Source organism: Astatotilapia calliptera, chromosome 22 (genome assembly GCF_964374335.1).
Source record: "Astatotilapia calliptera chromosome 22, fAstCal68.1, whole genome shotgun sequence".
NCBI lineage: Eukaryota > Metazoa > Chordata > Actinopteri > Cichliformes > Cichlidae > Astatotilapia > Astatotilapia calliptera.
The window spans coordinates 5,409,921-5,428,508 of record NC_137442.1 but is presented as its reverse complement, the minus strand read 5'-3'; the positions used below and the strand labels follow the sequence as shown (position 1 = coordinate 5,428,508).

At 41.2% G+C, this 18,588-nt stretch overlaps 1 long non-coding RNA gene across 2 annotated transcripts in view; it reads right to left on the bottom strand.

Annotated features, from left to right (window-relative positions):
* Positions 1-8,689: 8,689 nt before the first annotated feature.
* Positions 8,690-18,588, bottom strand: part of LOC145423501 (uncharacterized) — a 152,313-nt gene continuing 142,414 nt past the window's right edge. For both annotated transcript variants that reach the window (XR_013904558.1, XR_013904559.1), the window contains exon 3: positions 8,690-15,651. This is a non-coding gene — a long non-coding RNA (uncharacterized LOC145423501). The remainder of the gene's footprint in view (positions 15,652-18,588) is intronic.

Sequence of the window (18,588 nt, the reverse complement as noted above, 5' to 3'; positions counted from 1 at the left end):
TACAAGCATTACACGTCGGCGAGAAAATTGTTGCAAGTGAGTTTCTCCACATTAAAATGGGCTCTGGAGAAAGCCACTTATGGGGACAATTAGAAAATGAGAGTCCCTGCCTAAGAAGGATTCAGCGAGGTAATCCGATCGAAAGTTCTTGTTTTCCTTTTTGAAATGAGCTCATTTTGCTGAGGGCGGAAATCTAAATGCGGTGATGGTTTCCACTATCAGCAAAGAAAGAAAGAAAGAAAGAATGGATGAATGGATGAAAGACTGGAAATAAAACAAACTGACTGACTGGTAAAAGATGACAAGACTTGACCATGACTCAAGGTTAATCTCCACCTAGATAGAATAAGAGGGTGGATGAATTTATGTGTGCTTCTTTTTACGGGAGTAGAAGGATGACAAAATATTCGAGGATGAGTGAACTTTTAATTGACTCTTTTGTGTCGTGTGTTGCTTACAGAGGTAACTGCGCAGCGTTAACATTTACATTTTCTTCTCTACAGCGTTACAGTTCTTAATGTTTGTCTATTACAGGATTTCTGGGCTGATGTGTGAAGAAACGGTGTTTATAGGTTAGGAGTGGGTGATGCCATTACACTGTATTCTTGGGAGAGTGTTGGATAAGACACATCCTGTCTTGAAAACTGTGATTCTTTTTACAGGAAATCCTTTTATAGCACCTCTGGAATGTGGATGGCTGACCGCGGTCAATGTGCTGCTAAGGTTTGCTTTGCTTTGTTAAGAATGCGTGAGGAGGGTGCAGTAGAAAACAGACAAGTGACATGAAAACAAAGAATAATAATAAAACAAGTAATAATAACAAATAACAAATTTGGGGACAGTTTAACGTAGAGCTCACTAACTGGCCATTAGGAGGCTCTTAGTGATAAACAAGTGGAGTAACATTGCCCAAGTGTGAATAAAACAAATTGCGGCAATAATAGTGATTTAATGATCGGAGAAAACCTGAACATGATACTTGTCTGTTGTGCTGAATCTTTTATTACTCTTATGATTTACAGGTGGTTGTAAAGAAGCTGTTTGATTTAACAGATTTGCTTTTTAGGTGAATTGGGAGTTAAAGGAGCTTAACATGTAACTGCTGACTAATGTTTTTACACAGGGTTACAGGTTGGCGGGAGAGTGTTTTAGAGAGGATGTGTAATGTTCTTGTGCAGTTTGCAGTAGGGAGATTGCAAATACAACTAGAACTATTAATTGAGACTAATTAAAACTAACCTGAAACTGAGGAGGTTTTAGATAAGGAAGAATTAAAACGGATATAAAATGCATCTGATCTTTAATTGCAGGTGTAACCATGAAGATTTTTGGTACATATTGCAGGTTGTTGCTCATTATAGAATTGTGCTCAGGTTCGTAAAGGCAAAAAGCTATATCAGGGGTCTATGATTTCGTTTGTGTTTTAATAATTTAGGTATGCGTGCCAAGCTCCGGAAGTAATAGTTCTGCTTCCAGTGGTCTCAAGGTGAATGAGCAGAGGGGAGCTCAGGGAAAAGCTCATTCCAAGTCACAACACGGGTGGTAAAACAGAGGCAGAATAATCCTCTGCAACGTGGCTGGCTCACTCAGTAGTCTACCTGGGGAGCTCAAGAAAGAAGAATCCGAGGGCGTTTCTTCACTCCAAGAGGAGGTGGCAAAGAGGCCTGAAGCGTGACAGGCTGAGACTCGAGTCTGAAGCTAAAAGGACAGCTGGGTTGTGGGGAAATTGGAAAATAAAGGGGGTGTTGACATGTATGAGTGTTGCTACATGTTTGTTTGTTTTTTGACAGACGGGTGAATTGCCCAGACGCAGAGGTCTACCCGCTCGAGAGTCCAAATTGATTGAGTCGCCGGATGGGATGGCTCAAATTGCTAAAGAACAGCAAGTAGATGATTGTGTTGCTTGTGCTACTGCCAGGCCTCGTCTGTTTACTGAGCCTGCGCCTCTGTATCCAGAGGATGACTGGGGTTATCAGTGCATTTTGACATTAACTAGAGAGGCTGTGGACACAGGTAACTGCAACGAAATATTTACACATGTCTTGAATTTGCGACGGACGTGATGAAAAACACTTTAACAATGCATGTACATTCAGGTGTGAACACGGCGCTGGAGGATTGGATGACGTGTTTTTGGGCAATGGAAGGGTGTGTTTATGTCTGCCATGTTTTCTTTTGTTACTCTTATAGGTATATTGGTGAGAGGAGGTTGTCTCATCCCTCTGGTCGGACGAGTGTTAGTAAAATGGGTAAGCAGGGCTCTAGATTCAGGCTCAGCTGGTTCAGGTGCGCCTGTGTTTATGATGCCCTGGAGAGGTCGCCGGCCGAGCGGAGGAGTGAGACACACCTGGGGAATGTTGGCCTTTTTCAAGGCCAAGAGGAGGGATTATCAGGTGGAATATTATTTCACTGTCTTTGGGTTACAATTCACACTCAGTATTATTGCGTTTGCATCACTTATGGTTTATCATTTATCATTTATGGTTACAGAAGAATCCTGCATTCCAGGCTTAATCATATTCATGTTAAACTGAGCAATAATAAGAGGTCTGCAGATACATGCACTACACACTCCCCACACATTCCACTGTAATGCTGTCAGAGCTGAGGCCGACTAAAGACAACCCCATATTTGGTTTTGGACAACAATTGAATACACTTACACAGAGTACACACATTCAAGTCCACACTACACGCACCTACATAGTCATGTAGAACACGCACACACTTATGGAGAACTGTGAGGGCGTCTCAGGACATGCTCCCTGCTTGACACACACACACTCACAATAGACACGAATAGATATACACACCACACACACTGGTTTTCTCTAAGTGCTGGACTGAGTGGAAACATCTGGAGGCCATATAAGGGGAACTTCCTGAGTTCTGAGAACTGACTGATAACTTATCATGTGACTTGACGGCATCATTGCAATAAAAGCCTTGTGACATGGTTGTTCGGAGGAGATCAGCTCTGAAAGGTTTATGATGCTCATCTTCCCCACATGTATATGTGTATAATAAAAACCACTATTTTGACATCTACTGAGGACCATGCAGTCGTTTGTGTCCTCCTCAAAAACTCGAACCTTGACACAAACAAACAAACAAACAAACAAACAATTTAAATAACTTGATGTTTGAACATTTCTGTTATATAGAAAATATTTTTTGTTTTAGCTCAGAAGGTAAAGTTTTATATGAGGAATCATATAAAATTACAACTGCTATATGACATGATAACATTCTTTCTATCAGATGGGAGTATCAGCAAGGATCTGATAACAAACTGTCTGAAGCTGCAAGTAAAAACAGCTTGACACTGTTCAGATTAGTGATAAAAGTGTTAGGGTTCCTGGGTCGGTGACCCAGTGTTTTGTGTTTTTGGTTATTTGATTTTGTTATTTCTTTATATCCTAGCGTTGCTTTACGGGTTTTTCTTAAGTTAAGGTCCTCTGGGTGGGGTTTGGTTAGAGTTTTAGTGTTTTGGTTTTCTGTCTGTGTTCCTTTGTTGCTGTCTCCCCTGTCTGCTGTATTTCCACGTCCAGTCAGTGTCTGTGTCTGCCCTGGTCCCACGTCTCTGTTCCCTTTGTTTTAGTGCTTGCATGTGAGTCTGTGTTATGTTTCCTGTTTTACTTTGGAAGTCCATGTCTGATGTTAATGTGTCTGGTTTTGCTTCCCCTGGTCTCGTTGGGCCTGATTTGCCCCAGCTGTGTTTCCCTCCTGTTACTCATTCCCTGATTGCTCCCTCTGTGTATTTAAGCCCTGTGTTTCTCTGTGTCCATGTCGCGATCTACCGTTTATTTTGCTGTGTGTTTTGCCAGTCCACCGGTGTTAGTTTTTTTTGAGTTTTTTCCAGTTATGTTATGTTTGAGTTCAGCATTAAAGCTGTTTTGGTTTAAGTTTGTGTTAGAGTTTGTATTGTTGATTGTTATTTATTCTTAGAAATATTTAACCATAGATGCTTAGAGGTGTATAATCAATTGTGTAGTGATAAGTTGTGTGATCTTTAACAGGCTACAGAGGCTTGGTGTGCATTCCACACCTACATCCTGGGAGCATGAGAGAGGTCATACCTTCTCTTATTGTTTTATGGTAGGATTAACGTAGCTACGTCTGTTTTAGTCTAAGTGCTTTTCTGTTTAGATGAACTGCTGGACTTCCTCACCGGGGGGGGTCTAGTCTACCCTCTTCCTGACCAAGGATGTTTGACCCTTTGATCAGCAACACACACACACACACACACACACACACACACACACACACACACACACACAGGCAAGGTACTCTTTGTTTGTATGTAGACGTCGTATGTTAATGAACCTATGCATATTCATGTAACCTCAATAAAAGGATAGTGTATGGGAGGACGGACGAGAGCTACTGGGGTCAAGCGAAGGGACGGCGCTCTGTCCAATCTCTCCCGTGCACGAGTACCATGAAGAAGTTTGCCTACTTGCGTCTTGCTTGCAGTGTAATTATATTGTCTTAACGTTCCAGCGAATAGGTTCAAGCTACAAACCTAACAGTTTGTCTCTGGAGTCTGCATCTTGGGTCCTATCCCTGTCCGCACACAGCCGCCACCTAACAAAAAGAAAATATGCAAAATACATCACTGATATAAGAGTTTGTTTCTACAGTTTCTGGCCTTCTGTCACAGCAGCTCTCAGGTCTAACTACAAATAAAGAATACCAGGAAAACATTCTGATTCTAACAATTACAAATAAAAAATACACAGTTATTTTTCATACACCAGAAGTTGAAGGTCTAAATTCATGTTTTGGCTTCACATTTAGTTAGCTGAAAATAAACTGCTGGATTCAGTCGCTGACAGCATTTCGCCTGATGTGTTAGGGGTCTCATCTTGGATACACTTTCCTTACTTTTGTCTTAAAGACATATTTTATTTTTAAAGGTTCCTGGTTTGTCTTTAAATCATTCAGTAATACATTTACGTGTTCATATAGCAGTGGGTACGACAACCTTCTGCATAAATGTAACATTATGTCCCACAATATTAATGTTCCTGTCACGGCTGCCGGGGCGAGCCGTGAGGTGTTGTGAAAAATGAGGACCCAAAATGCAGGCAATAGACTGATGATATGAGTGATGTTTATTTTCAAAGTGGCAGAGTGACAAAACAGGCAATGAGGCATGAGAAATAACTGAAGAAACCTAAACTGGGCAAACTAAGAGTAAACCTGAAATAATGACAAAACGGGGTGAAGGGCAGAGAGACGCAGACCAGAGAACCAAAACACCATGAAACGCAGACAAGCCGACAAAGAGCACAGACCGACACCCACTATATATACACACACAAGGAGACCTGGGCCCTGTGCTTCGTACGTCGCTTACTACATCCAAGATCAAATGAAACATCCAAGATCAAATCATCGCGCTAACCGTGAGCTCGCTAATCCGGTTCCCCGAACACACCTGCTGTTGACGATTAGTACAGCTGGATGAAGTAATGTGCGATCACTGGGTGCCGTAAAAGGGGCTACGCATCGATAGCAGAAACAGTGATCGGCAACCCGCTGATTGGTTGGCGAAAATGGCGAAGGAGCGCGCTCGGTATTTTTCGGCAGCAGAGCAAGAACTCTTGAGTGAGGGATTTCAGGAGTTTCAGAGTTTAATTAAAACGCAAGGGAACACTGCAAAGGCTGCAAAAGCAAGGAGAGAGGGCTGGCAGAAAGTTGCTGACAAATCAAACTCGTAAGTAATCCAATAATAACAATAATAATGGAGTGGATTTATATAGCGCTTTTCAAGGCACCCAAAGCGCTTTACAATGCCACTATTCATTCACTCTCACATTCACACACTGGTGGAGGCAAGCTACGGTTGTAGCCACAGCTGCCCTGGGGCAGACTGACAGAAGCCAGGCTGCCATATTGCGCCATCGGCCCCTCTGGCCAACACCAGTAGGCGGTAGGGTAGATTTATCATATCACACCATATTATCCAATATTATATTACATTATATTATATTATAATATGTTATATTATATCCCCTTTCACATTAGAGCCACAACAGGACCCACTAGAACATGGGAACAAGTAAAAGTGAAATATAAGAATATTCTACAGAATGGTAATATTTATCACTTATATTGCTTGTCGTCTCTTGGAAAGAGACCCTGGAATACTCTGTTTGTTTGTTCATAACAGCAACCAAGAAAAGGGCAGAGCAAAAAAAAAGACAGGTGGTGGTCCTGCACCCCCTCGTCAACAAGTTGGTTAAGTGAATAATACCCTCACGGGAAAATCGATATCTCTCTATGAGCACACTGTCGCGCTGAGCTAAAGGATCCTGTCTATCCCGCAATATACGCTGAATTCTGAGGACTCTCCTTATCAATCTTGCACCTTCCGCAATGGGTTGCTCGCGTAAACGGACAGGATATGACTGCGACAGACTTCCCAAATCCACCTTCGCTTTTATAGCCGTGGTCTCTCATCTTGATTACACAAAGTAATTTACAATTACTACTCTGAAATATGAATTACATCTGTAATAATCACATACATGTAATAGAATGTTAATAGTACATTTCCCTTTTTTAGGGAATGACCTGTATGTATCTGTGTGAAATCAATAAAAGGATCAAGTGCTGCATTATCTTTAGTTACATTGATGTTATTTATTTATGGTGAAACAGTGGTGGAATATCGCTGTTGCTTTCGTATGAATGACGCGGACATACCTGCGTGGCCACAATCTAATCCTGTTTACATAAAGTAAACCTGCTCCCCAGCAGGTTTACGCTTACGGCTCTGTTGCTATGACAGCAAGTCCCGGATGGGCTTCGGGGAACCGAACGATCCAGGATCACGCGAAATCGTCAACAATCTAATCCAGCTAACTCACTTAGCGCGGTACGAAGCACAGGCCCCAGGTAATGACACACAGGTGGGAAGCATACTGATCCTAATACACAAGACGACCAGAGGATACAAGCTGAACACAGTGACAACAGACACAGACCTTCAAAATAAAACAGGAAATCCACAACACGAACTCAGGGACACGAACAGGGCACAAGGGGAGGACACAGAAAATAAACCTAGAACTGGAAACCTGAGAATGAAGCCTACATACTAATAGAGATAACCATGAAGAAATTAAACACCAGACTAGCTAATATTAATAAACATAATGCCAAACACAAAACGCGGGGTCAACGACCCAGCACCATGTAGTGATGTGTCGGTCGCGAACAAAATGGCTCTTAGAGCCAGATCTTTGAAGTGAACGACGCTCTCGCTCACCCTTTTTTCCGCTTCACTCCACACGCGAGCCTTGTGCTTTGCGCTGGGAAGAGGGGGGAGGGGCGGTAGTTACTATCGCAGTAGCACAGGAACAGAGCCGGAGGGAAAGAGAGAGAAAGAGAGCCAGGGACAACAACGTCACATTAGAAAGGTATAGCGATCATCCACAACTATTTTCATTTGCGGATAATAAAGGATTCAGAAGGTTTATTCATGCAGGCCTATATGACAGAGAATTTGCATCTTCTTTTTGTTTTCATATTTTAATTTATATTTAATTGTGTTGTGGTTTGCAGTGTTTTGTGTTGTTTCACTTTAAATTTGTTTAATAGGAAAAAGCTGAAAATGTAAATAGTTAAAAGTTTAAAATGTAAATAGTTGGTTTTTTACGGTGGCCCCTATAGACAAAGCATGTACAAACTCCAAAACACTTGCAAATTCCAAATAGCACGCACAAACTCCAAAACACGCACAAAATCCAAAACACATGCAAAATCCAAAACAGTTACAAAATCCAAAACACATACAAAATTCAAAACACATACAAAATTCAAAACACATGCAAACTCCAAAACACATGCAAAATACAAAACACTTACAAAATATAAAACACATGCAAAATACAAAACACATACAAAATACAAAACACATGCAAACTCCAAAACACATGCAAACTCCAAAACACATGCAAAATACAAAACACATGCAAACTCCAAAACACGTACAAAATCCAAAACACATGCAAAATCCAAAACTCGTGCAAAATCCAAAACACGTGCAAACTCCAAATCACAACGGAAGTGCTCCAGGACGCTAGGGGCAGTGTTGAGCTCGATTTGCAAAATAAATGGCAAGTTTGTTGCAAACACATGGGCTGTATGGGACGGTCTAGTCTCCGTCACGCTTCCCAGGTTGCCTAGCAACCATGATACTAACCAGAGGTGTGGACTCGAGTCACATGACTTGGACTCGAGTCAGACTAGAGTCATTAATTTTATGACTTGAGACTTGACTTGAAAAAATGTTCTAAGACTTGTGACTTGACTTGGACTTTTACACCAATGACCTGGGACTTGAATTGGACTTGAACCAGTTTACTTGAAAAGACTTGATATTCCACCCCAAATATAAAATTTAACATGCATATTAAATAGAGATTGAAAATGTGACGTCATTCAGGGGTAAAACCTCAAAGGATTCTGGGAACTCGTGGCAAGAGGTACTAGCGCACGCAGGCTTTCAATTGAAATCAGTTACACAGTGAAGGATACAAAAAAAACAACAACAGCAATAGAATAATATTAAACACAAAGTGAACCCGTCTTCCTTCATTAAATAGGTTCTTTTAGATGTTAAGGAGGAATTGACTTAACCAGGCTGGCGGAGAATGAAGACAACCGGACACCTGCAGCAGATGGGGGAATCAGTGAACTTTTATTGAGACAGAGACAACCTCTCAAAAACAGCTCACATCAAGAGATTCCCAATATTTGCTGTGAGGATGGGTATATATTCTCTAAAACTTACAGGAGGGGGTTGTGAGGACAGTGCTGCATTAGCAGAAAAACAACTCCATAAAAGGAAATCGGCCTTGGGTGTTCTAGTCTCTTCGCTTGCAGATATCTTTCGCCTGCAGGATGAGGCGATCGCTTCTTATCGCTCTCAAGGCCAAAGTCGTGAGCACACATTTTTATTACACAGTTGCACAGTAACTTTAAAGCTGAACAATATTTAAAGCTGAATAATGTTTGATCAGATTATATTTTCTTCAAATCCCCCTTTTGACCCATCTTAAATGGGTCAACACACAAACATAAGTAACATTCAAAGGAACACAGAGACGTGTCGAAGCCTGGCTCGAAAAACTCCTCGGGTCTTATCATTTGTCTTTATCTGTCATTGCAGATGAGGAGAAAAGAGTCCAGGCACCACCCTGCCCAGGGGTCGGCTGCAAGCAGTCTCGGTTCCCGATGAAAGCAGTAACAGCTGTCCTGCACACACGGATACAACGAGTTAGTGCAACCAGGGTAGTGACACAAAATTAACAGTTCCTGTAACTCAGCAACCAAAAAGCATAAGTAATGATAAAAATGTGGAGAGTACAGAGTATACTATAATAATGAGAGATATAAACGTGAAAATGTGAAAGAATAAATCAATCGTAAAATAAACACAGAACGGTAACTGCTAAGGACATTCAAAAGTGAATATGGTAAAACGTGAGGAAGGGGTGTGGAATAAAACAATTCATATCCAGTGGTGGGAGTACACATTCGCTCAGGCTTAAGTCCGGAGACCCTGAGAACATCGCTTAACCCTCACAACCCGACCAGACACAATTCAACCAGATATATCCTTCAAGAGGAAGTGGGTGAGGGAAACAATTAATAACAAGCCTAATACAAAACACCACAGAGAAACAACCATTCTAGAAGCATTTAAACAAGAGAAAGACGATAATGTTCGTCACCCTCACGATCAGAGTTTTCATCATCCGTTGGCGAGGAGGTAACCGTGTCTCGTTTCTTTCTAAATGGATCGGGCGTGGGCAAAACTGGAGAGGAAGTGGTGGGCAAGACCCTAGGGGCTACATTTGTCAGATTGGGACTGTCAGAAGGGGGCGAAGCTTTTGAACTTGAAAGTGTCAGAAGTGTCGGGGGCCCTTCACAGATCAGGATTATGCCAATGGGAATGAGACCCAGGGCCAGGAAGCAAACAAAGACGCAACATCTTTGCCTGCCTGTCATTTCAGGGGGAAAGGGCCAAGACATGTTTACTTAGCTTGGATGTCGTCTAATAGAGGATGATGGGGCACAGAAAGGTGGTCCAGTTCCCCCCACCTCGCCAAGGGCGTGTTCTAGGAGTTAAAGAGCAACAACCTGAGAGAGAGAGAGAGAGAGAGAGAGAGAGAGAGAGAGAGAGAGAGAGAGAGAGAGAGAGAGAGAGAGAGCGAGAGAGAGAGAGAGAGAGAGAGAGAGAGAGAGAGCCCCTAATGGCCAGTTAGTGGGCTCTAGGTCAAACTGTCCCCAAATTTGTTATTTGTTATTATTACTTGTTTTCATGTCACTTGTCTGTTTTCTACTGCACCCCACTCACCAAAGCAAAGCAAACATTAGCAGCACATTGACCGTAGTCAGGCATCCTCATTCCATAGGTGCTATAAAACATTTCCTGTAAATACAGTGTAATAGCATCCCCAACTCCTAACCCATAAACACCGTTTCTTCACACATCCGCCCAGAAATCCTGTAATAGAAAAACATTAAAACTGTAACCCTGTAGGGAAGAAAATGTAAATGGTAACGCTGCGCAGTTACCTCTGCAAGCAACACAAGACACAAAAATGGCATTTACAGGTTCACTCATCCTCGAATATTTTGTCATCCTTCTACTCCTGTAAAAGAAACCCACATAAATTCATCCACCCTTTTATCCTATCTAGGTGGAGGTGGTTAACCTTGAGTCATGGTCAAGTCTTGTCATCTTTTACCAGTCAGTCCGTTTGTTTTTATTCCCAGTCTTTCATCCATTCATCCGTTCTTTGCTGATAGTGAAACCTGTCGTCGCATCTAGTTTCCACACTCAGCAAAATGACGTCATCTCAAAAAGAAACAAGAACTTGAGTTTGGATTACCTCGCTGAATCCTTTTTTAAACAGGGACTCTCGTTTCTAATTGTCCCCACAAGTGTTTCCTCCAGAACCCATTTCAATGCGGAGAAACTCACTTACAACAATTTTCTCGCCGACGTGTAATGCTTGTAATTTCCGATGTGCAGATCTGCTTAAAGAAAAGATTCACAAACAAAAATCAGTAAATATAAAACAAAATAAAATGAAAAATAACAAAAACAAAATGCAGACGCCCGGGTCTTAGGACTTGTCACTGAATATTCTTCCCATCAATAAAAATACCAACCTAAACCTACACAGAGTCAAATCAACACCACCTCAACCTTTTCATATTCATAAACCTATATGTTTTGCGTTCGTGAAACAAAATTGAACCATTAAGTAAGTTGAGCTCTTGAAATGTTTTAATTCTCTTAATTCTGCCAGTTTATTTCAACACTTATTCAATGACTTTTATTCAACTGCTACTTGGTCACTCGACTTTTACCTGTTCAAATTGCCTAGGGTTCAACAAAGTCTAGATCCCCGTTATCATGAAACTTGAACGGTGTACGATGATTTACTTACAGTAATTTAGAATCATCACTCAACCTAGCTCTACTACTGGCACTGCGTGACTTTTCTCACACTGGAAACCAGAATTTAGTACAGAACTTTAATGCCTCAGGCAATCGCGTTCAAGGGCTGCCCCCCCTTCTCTTCTTCTTTGTCCGTGTGTTCCTCCTTTATTAAATCTCCATCACAATGACGTGGCGCTCTGAAATAAAACTCACACTGTTAATTCCTCGTTTTCACTCTGCACCACTGCTCAGAGTGTTTTCTTTTCTTTTTAGTGTAGAGTAAACAATTAAGTCGAGGCCTTAAGCCCCAGATATCTCGCACGGGCATCATTTTCATAACCAAACCGCTCCGGACTCTGCTCCCCAGACCACACAAATGCCCTCTGGGCTTATTATTATAGCAAATTCTGTATTTGACTTTGTTGTGTGCAGCATTGAGCCTTTGTCAGTAAAGCATTCTTCATTGCAGCAGCTGGAGCATTGTGTGTCACTTCTTAGTAAATTAAATCAACATTTTGATTTTAGTGCATGGGTATGTATCAGTTTTTACTCCCTCAACAAGTGCATAAGTGTTCATGTGTGTGTTTCCCTTCATTCTAAGTAGGCGCATGCAGAAGTGTGTGTTCGTGTGTTGGTATATGTTTGTGTTCATCACCTTCCTGTTCTGTAGTTTAGGTAAACCAGCGGCCTGACGCATGGCCTAGGGTCCTCCCCTCCTCTTTGGGTCTGTTTTCATCCGTTGTTGCAGCTGCCTGCATCTTCCTTACTTTGCTCCACGGCCTTCTGCAGCTCTGCTGTTCGGCTCTTCTCAGAGGTCAGCATCCTTCTGCTCACCGTCCCTTTTCCTCCGGGCTTAATGCGCGTCTCGTCACAGCTCTGTCAGCTGACGCAGCCTGGGAATTTCCCCCGTGTAGTGAAACGGGCTTTAGGTTTAGTGCTCTCCGTCTCTGCTGCATGAGATCACTCTTTTGCAGCACTGTTGACATCCTCAAGTTGTTGTTGTGAGTCCAGCTGCTGTGGCCTTCAGGGGTCAAAGGGTCAAAGATGGTCGCGGAGAGGGCAACGATGGTAGAGGGGAGGGTAGGAGTCCAGGTCAGCTTCGGCTCTCAGAAAAAACAAAAACAAAACAAAACAGGCGAACAGGAAAATGATGTTGTGTTGGCTGTGCTGTGTTGGCTGTGTTATCCCGAGAGGGGAGAAACAACGAGATCTCGTCTCCCCCCTTTTTTGTTTTTGTTTTTTTTTTTTTTTTTTTTTTCTCCATATAATCAACTCATAACCCCTCAAGTTGACAGGACAACACAGGTACGTGTTAAAATTCTTAAGATCCTGTTTAGAAACCTAAAAAGGAATTTCCTATCATTCAGTAGTCATTTGTCTTAAACAATCAACAAAAACATGTCCCAAGTCGACCCTTTTAACCACTAAATTTGTCGTGTCCTCACTTAATCCTCAGACCAGTGTCTTTGTCTTTTGACGTTACGTTGTTGTCCTGCAACCCAAAGCGTTTAATTGTCAGTAATGTATGAACTATATCATTTAAAAACAGGTGTATGTTAAGTGTCGCTACTTTAACCTTGCATGTACGTGCACATGTATGTAAGCTGTTTCTTCATTGCATGTATGGGTGCGTCTGTATATGGGTTACTTTAACTTTTTCTCAAACGAGGCATTTCTCTAACACGCACATGTGTCTGTTCCTCACCCTTCTCATATCTTTCTCTGGTTGTGTGTGGTTTTATTTGTTTCAGTGATTTACCAGGAACATCTTTTCCTTTTCTCCATGTCTTCCGCCAGAGGTTAACACTGGTGAGATTCAGGGACACAGCACCCAGAGCAGGTCAGCGAGAAAAACCTGCCTCAAACTACATTCTCTCTTTTTTGTTTTACCGGGAGGGGTGAGGACAACTCTGGTGTCCAGCCGTGAATTTTAGCCAAAGCTTGGCCTGTCTTCTGCTGCCGTACTCAGGCTTCCAGGTTAAGAAAAAACACCTGTATGAAGACACTAAACATACATTTAGTATTTGTATAAACATAACTGCCTAAATCATTGAACTCTTGAGGAGGGTGTATTTCAGAATCAGAATCAAAATCAAAAACTTTATTGTCATTGTCATGAGACCGACGACATTAAGAATGGTCCCTGATCATTGCATCATCCCTAGTAATATCAAATATAAAAAAAACAATAAAATTCAATCAATAAAATAGATAGAATACTTAAAATACTAAGTATTCCCACCGTCATGCTTCAGACCGTGCATAGATTAACACAAGAGTGGCATGGTGGACATTTTTGTAGTATTCAGATGTGTTATTGCAGTTGGATAACAGCTGTGTTTGAGTCTATTAGTCCTTGCTCTGATTGCCCTGTACCGTCTGCCTTAGGGCAACAGTTCGAACAGGGAGTGGCCAGGATGTGAGGTGTCTTTTATGATGTTTTGGGCCTTTTTAAAACAGTGGGCGTTGTTTGACTCTTTACTAACTTTAAAACCCCACCATAACAATTTCTCACTGACAAACTTCTATGCATCCATTTAAACATGCGAAGCCAGCACAAAATCACACACATACCCCTACAGCAAAGCTTTAACATAACCACAATGCAACTCCTCCCTTAAACGGGAGAAATCACCCTGAATCAACCAACTCTATATAAAACGTCAAACAAAGATAAACCACAAACATTTCTACACTTCTGTGTCTTCCACGCAGCACAATAGGCAGAAAAACACCGATTACTCACAGTCTACAACAAAAGAAAAACCTGCTCTTTTCACAACTCTCACAGCTAAAGTCAAAACTCTTACCCAGTGCCTCTGAAATAATAAAAAAAATCACCAAATACTCGATTACTCTTTTCACTCGCTCCCTCTCACTCCCTTCTTCCTCATACAGCATACACGCTCGCTCCCGCGGACCCGCTCGGCCCCGCGGGCTCACTCGGCCCCCACCTTTTTCCTCTCACAGAGACAGAGAGAGACCCTTTTCCTTTTTTTTTTATTTCTCCAGCACACATACACACACAGAATCCCAACTGAGAGAAAGAGGGAGAGAAGAGAAAAGAGTTGTAGAGAGGAAGTTTTTTAGCAGGAGTTTCAGATCTAACAGATTTATACAACTTATTTACACACACCGGTAATTTATGTTCTATTTATTGATTTTAAAGGAGAATTTGGGCCAGCTGGGTTTCTGCCTCTGTTAGGCACTAATCAGCTGGGGCGCTGCTTTAAAGGTGAGTCAGCACTGAAATATCCCTTCAGGTGTTACCAAGCTTCTACCAAACCGGAGTCTGGCGGGTAACCTTGCCTAGAGCTTCCTGATAGGGGTGCTAGTTGGTTGTCACCTTGTTCACACGTCTCATTCACACTTCATACATTACCTGCAGTCACTCATTACCCTCCTTATGTATGTAATAAATGTGTAAAAAAAATTCTATGTGTGGTGTATTATTTTAACCAAAAGAGGAACCTAGTTCCTTTAATTGTGTAATCTGTGAACACGGAGAACCAAACTGTCCTGCCCAGTGTTCCACAGCAAGCATTCAGCGTGTATTTATGTGTGTCCAATATCAAACAGAACATCAAAACATTTAAAACACTAAAATCATCGGGGTTTTAAGAAGAGATCCGTTTTCTCCTATTGATCAAAGGGACCTCTCCTTTTGGACTCCAACCAGTACTTCTCTTTTTTAAGTTTTAGAGGATCTTTTCTAATAAAGTCCTCTGGGCCTTCCTAACCCTTCTGTAGTTTAGAGAATATTACTAAAAAATATTCTCAAGGCCTTTAACCTTTTAATTTGTTTAGAAAGGCGTTACTAATAAACCCTTTCAAGGTCCCAGACCTGCTGAGGTATTTATCCGACACCGGAGAGCGACCCGTCGGCCGCAACCGTGGTCAGACCTCAGTTCACTCTTATCTTTATTCACTTATTCACTTATTTCTTATTCACTTATCTCTTATTCACTTGTCTGATTCTCAGCAAGCCTTAAGTAAGCCAGACAATTTTGGTTATGAATTACTAGGAGTTTGGACACTAAGTATTTTTATAATGTTCAATATAGCAGAAATAAAAGGTCTGCTTACCTTGTTTTTGTGTGCACACAGCTTTTGTCCAAACTCCGTTCACTCAGACCACGGCCGATTTCCTCCCATCCGTTCCAGTTGCCCTGGAGCGGATCCTGTTCCGTGACGCCAATTGAAGGATACAAAAAAAACAACAACAGCAATAGAATAATATTAAACACAAAGTGAACCCGTCTTCCTTCATTAAATAGGTTCTTTTAGATGTTAAGGAGGAATTGACTTAACCAGGCTGGCGGAGAATGAAGACAACCGGACACCTGCAGCAGATGGGGGAATCAGTGAACTTTTATTGAGACAGAGACAACCTCTCAAAAACAGCTCACATCAAGAGATTCCCAATATTTGCTGTGAGGATGGGTATATATTCTCTAAAACTTACAGGAGGGGGTTGTGAGGACAGTGCTGCATTAGCAGAAAAACAACTCCATAAAAGGAAATCGGCCTTGGGTGTTCTAGTCTCTTCGCTTGCAGATATCTTTCGCCTGCAGGATGAGGCGATCGCTTCTTATCGCTCTCAAGGCCAAAGTCGTGAGCACACATTTTTATTACACAGTTGCACAGTAACTTTAAAGCTGAACAATATTTAAAGCTGAATAATGTTTGATCAGATTATATTTTCTTCAACAGCGATAAAAAGAAACACAAAAATTGCAAGAAGCTGTTGTATTATTAACTGCAATAGCCGGTCGCATGACAGCCACGGGAAGCCGACGGGTAAAGAGATCGGTTGTTCGAGCCATGTTTCCGAAGTAACAAAGAGGCGACGGATGTATGGGCTCAAAATGTGGTCATAAATATTTTGTACTTGTAAAAAAGATTTGTATGTGTAAAAAAGATTTGTGTGTGCGTAAAAAAGATTTGTATGTGTAAAAAGAATTTGTGTGCGCGTAAAAAAGATTTGTATGTGTAAAAAAGATTTGTGTGTGCGTAAAAAAGATTTGTGTGTGGACTTAGAAAAAAAACCCCTGCAAGTTACAACTACGGATTTTTGACCCTATTTTTCTTCCCTTCATCTGATTGGTCAATGTCATGTCAATCACAAATGTAACAATCCAATCAGAGAACAGATGGGTTTGGCTGTCGAGGGGCGCTTTTTTTGAACTGCAGGTCTTTGAAGGGAATAAATGCCCTTTTACATGCCAACCCAGCGTTTTCCTTCATCACCACGAAGGAAAACAGTCTGTGGTCGTCCGAGTTTGGTGATTTTTGTGTCACAGGTCTACGTGTTTAATACAGGGACTTCCACAGCCTTTTCAACAGCGCTGCGGACCGCGGGGTGGGGGCGGGCAGGGTTTTGGAAATGACAGTCTTCATTACAAAGCTTTCTTCGTTATGAATTAGCATACATGTTTTTATTGAACATTTGAAGAACTAGCAAAAAAAACAAACTCTTGTAGAGGACATAAAGTCAGAGATAGAAAAGACAAGGAGCAGGTGCATCTAGTACAGGTAGAGCTGCTGCAAAAACCCACAGAGCCCAGCAGCCAGCGTAACAAATTCTGGATCCTTTGCTTTTAGTTAGCAGTTAGCATTACCAGCGTATCCTGCATCCGATGTGAAAGGACCTTCATGCTGCGCACTGTGACTCACAGCAATGGTCCTGGGTCAGCCCTGACTTTGTGTTAAACTAATCCTAAAGTAATAATGTTATTTCTAACCACTGATATACCACAACTTTTTCCTTTCAACAGCTACTGAAAGTTAGGGGACCTAGCTGCTATCGGATATTTATATAGCGATCCTCCAGCTTCAAACGGTATCACCCTTCAAGGACCTGCAGTTCAAAACAGCGCCCCTCTGACAGCCAAACCCATCTGTTCTCTGATTGGATTGTTACATTTGTGATTGACATGACATTGACCAATCAGATGAAGGGAAGAAAAATAGGGTCAAAAATCCGTACTTGTAACTTGCAGGGGTTTTTTTTCTAAGTCCACACACAAATCTTTTTTACACATACAAATCTTTTTTACGCACACACAAATTTTTTTTACACATACAAATCTTTTTTACGCACACACAAATCTTTTTTACACATACAAATCTTTTTTACGCACACACAAATTCTTTTTACACATACAAATCTTTTTTACACATACAAATCTTTTTTACACATACACAAATTCTTTTTACACATACAAATCTTTTTTACGCACACACAAATCTTTTTTACACATACAAATCTTTTTTACAAGTACAAAATATTTATGACCACATTTTGAGCCCATACGGATGGCCTGGATTGCAGCCATTCAAAGACCAAATATAACGTCCCAGAACACTCCAGCTCACAGGTTAGTCTGCTCCAAGCATTCCCACAAAGGTCAGTGCTTTGTAGTAGTTAATACGTCATTTTTCTTAACATAATTGGTGATATAGGTTACAAGCAAGTCTGGCAGCAATAGCATACAGCATACAATATTATTGTCACTGCTACATTTCTGTAACGAACAGAAACTATTTCCACTACTAATTAATTATCGTTGAGCTCCTATTAATAAACGGTTAACGAATGTGTATTTATGAAGACAATTTGTGAGACTGGTAAACTTATGATACGTACGATGGTCTTTCGTTCTACACGGTGCATTTCAAGGTCCTGCACCCATCCGTCGGTAAACTGTACCTGGGCTTGTTGCAGTGACCTGAAGTTACTAAACTTCATGAGTGTATGCACTCACTCCAAGAACCGTATAATTATAAATATGCATATAAATATGCTACGATGAGATAGCTGACTTCATCTAACTAGCAAATGTTGTCCAGGCTACGTTGGTGATACAGTTTTTTTTAATGTGTATGATATTTTTGTCATGCGATTTTAAAGCCGGTCCTACAACCGCATCCAAGAATAACATGCAGCTTATCTCAGAACTGTCGGTGAAAATTATTCTAGGAGCTAAGTTTAATTGAGCTGCATTTTAAAGGGGTGCAATTTCACAATTTGTGTATATTTTCTAAGTTCACTATTTTGTCATGTGTTGAGAAAAACAGATTTAAAAATTACATGGTCTAATATTTACATTTAGCAT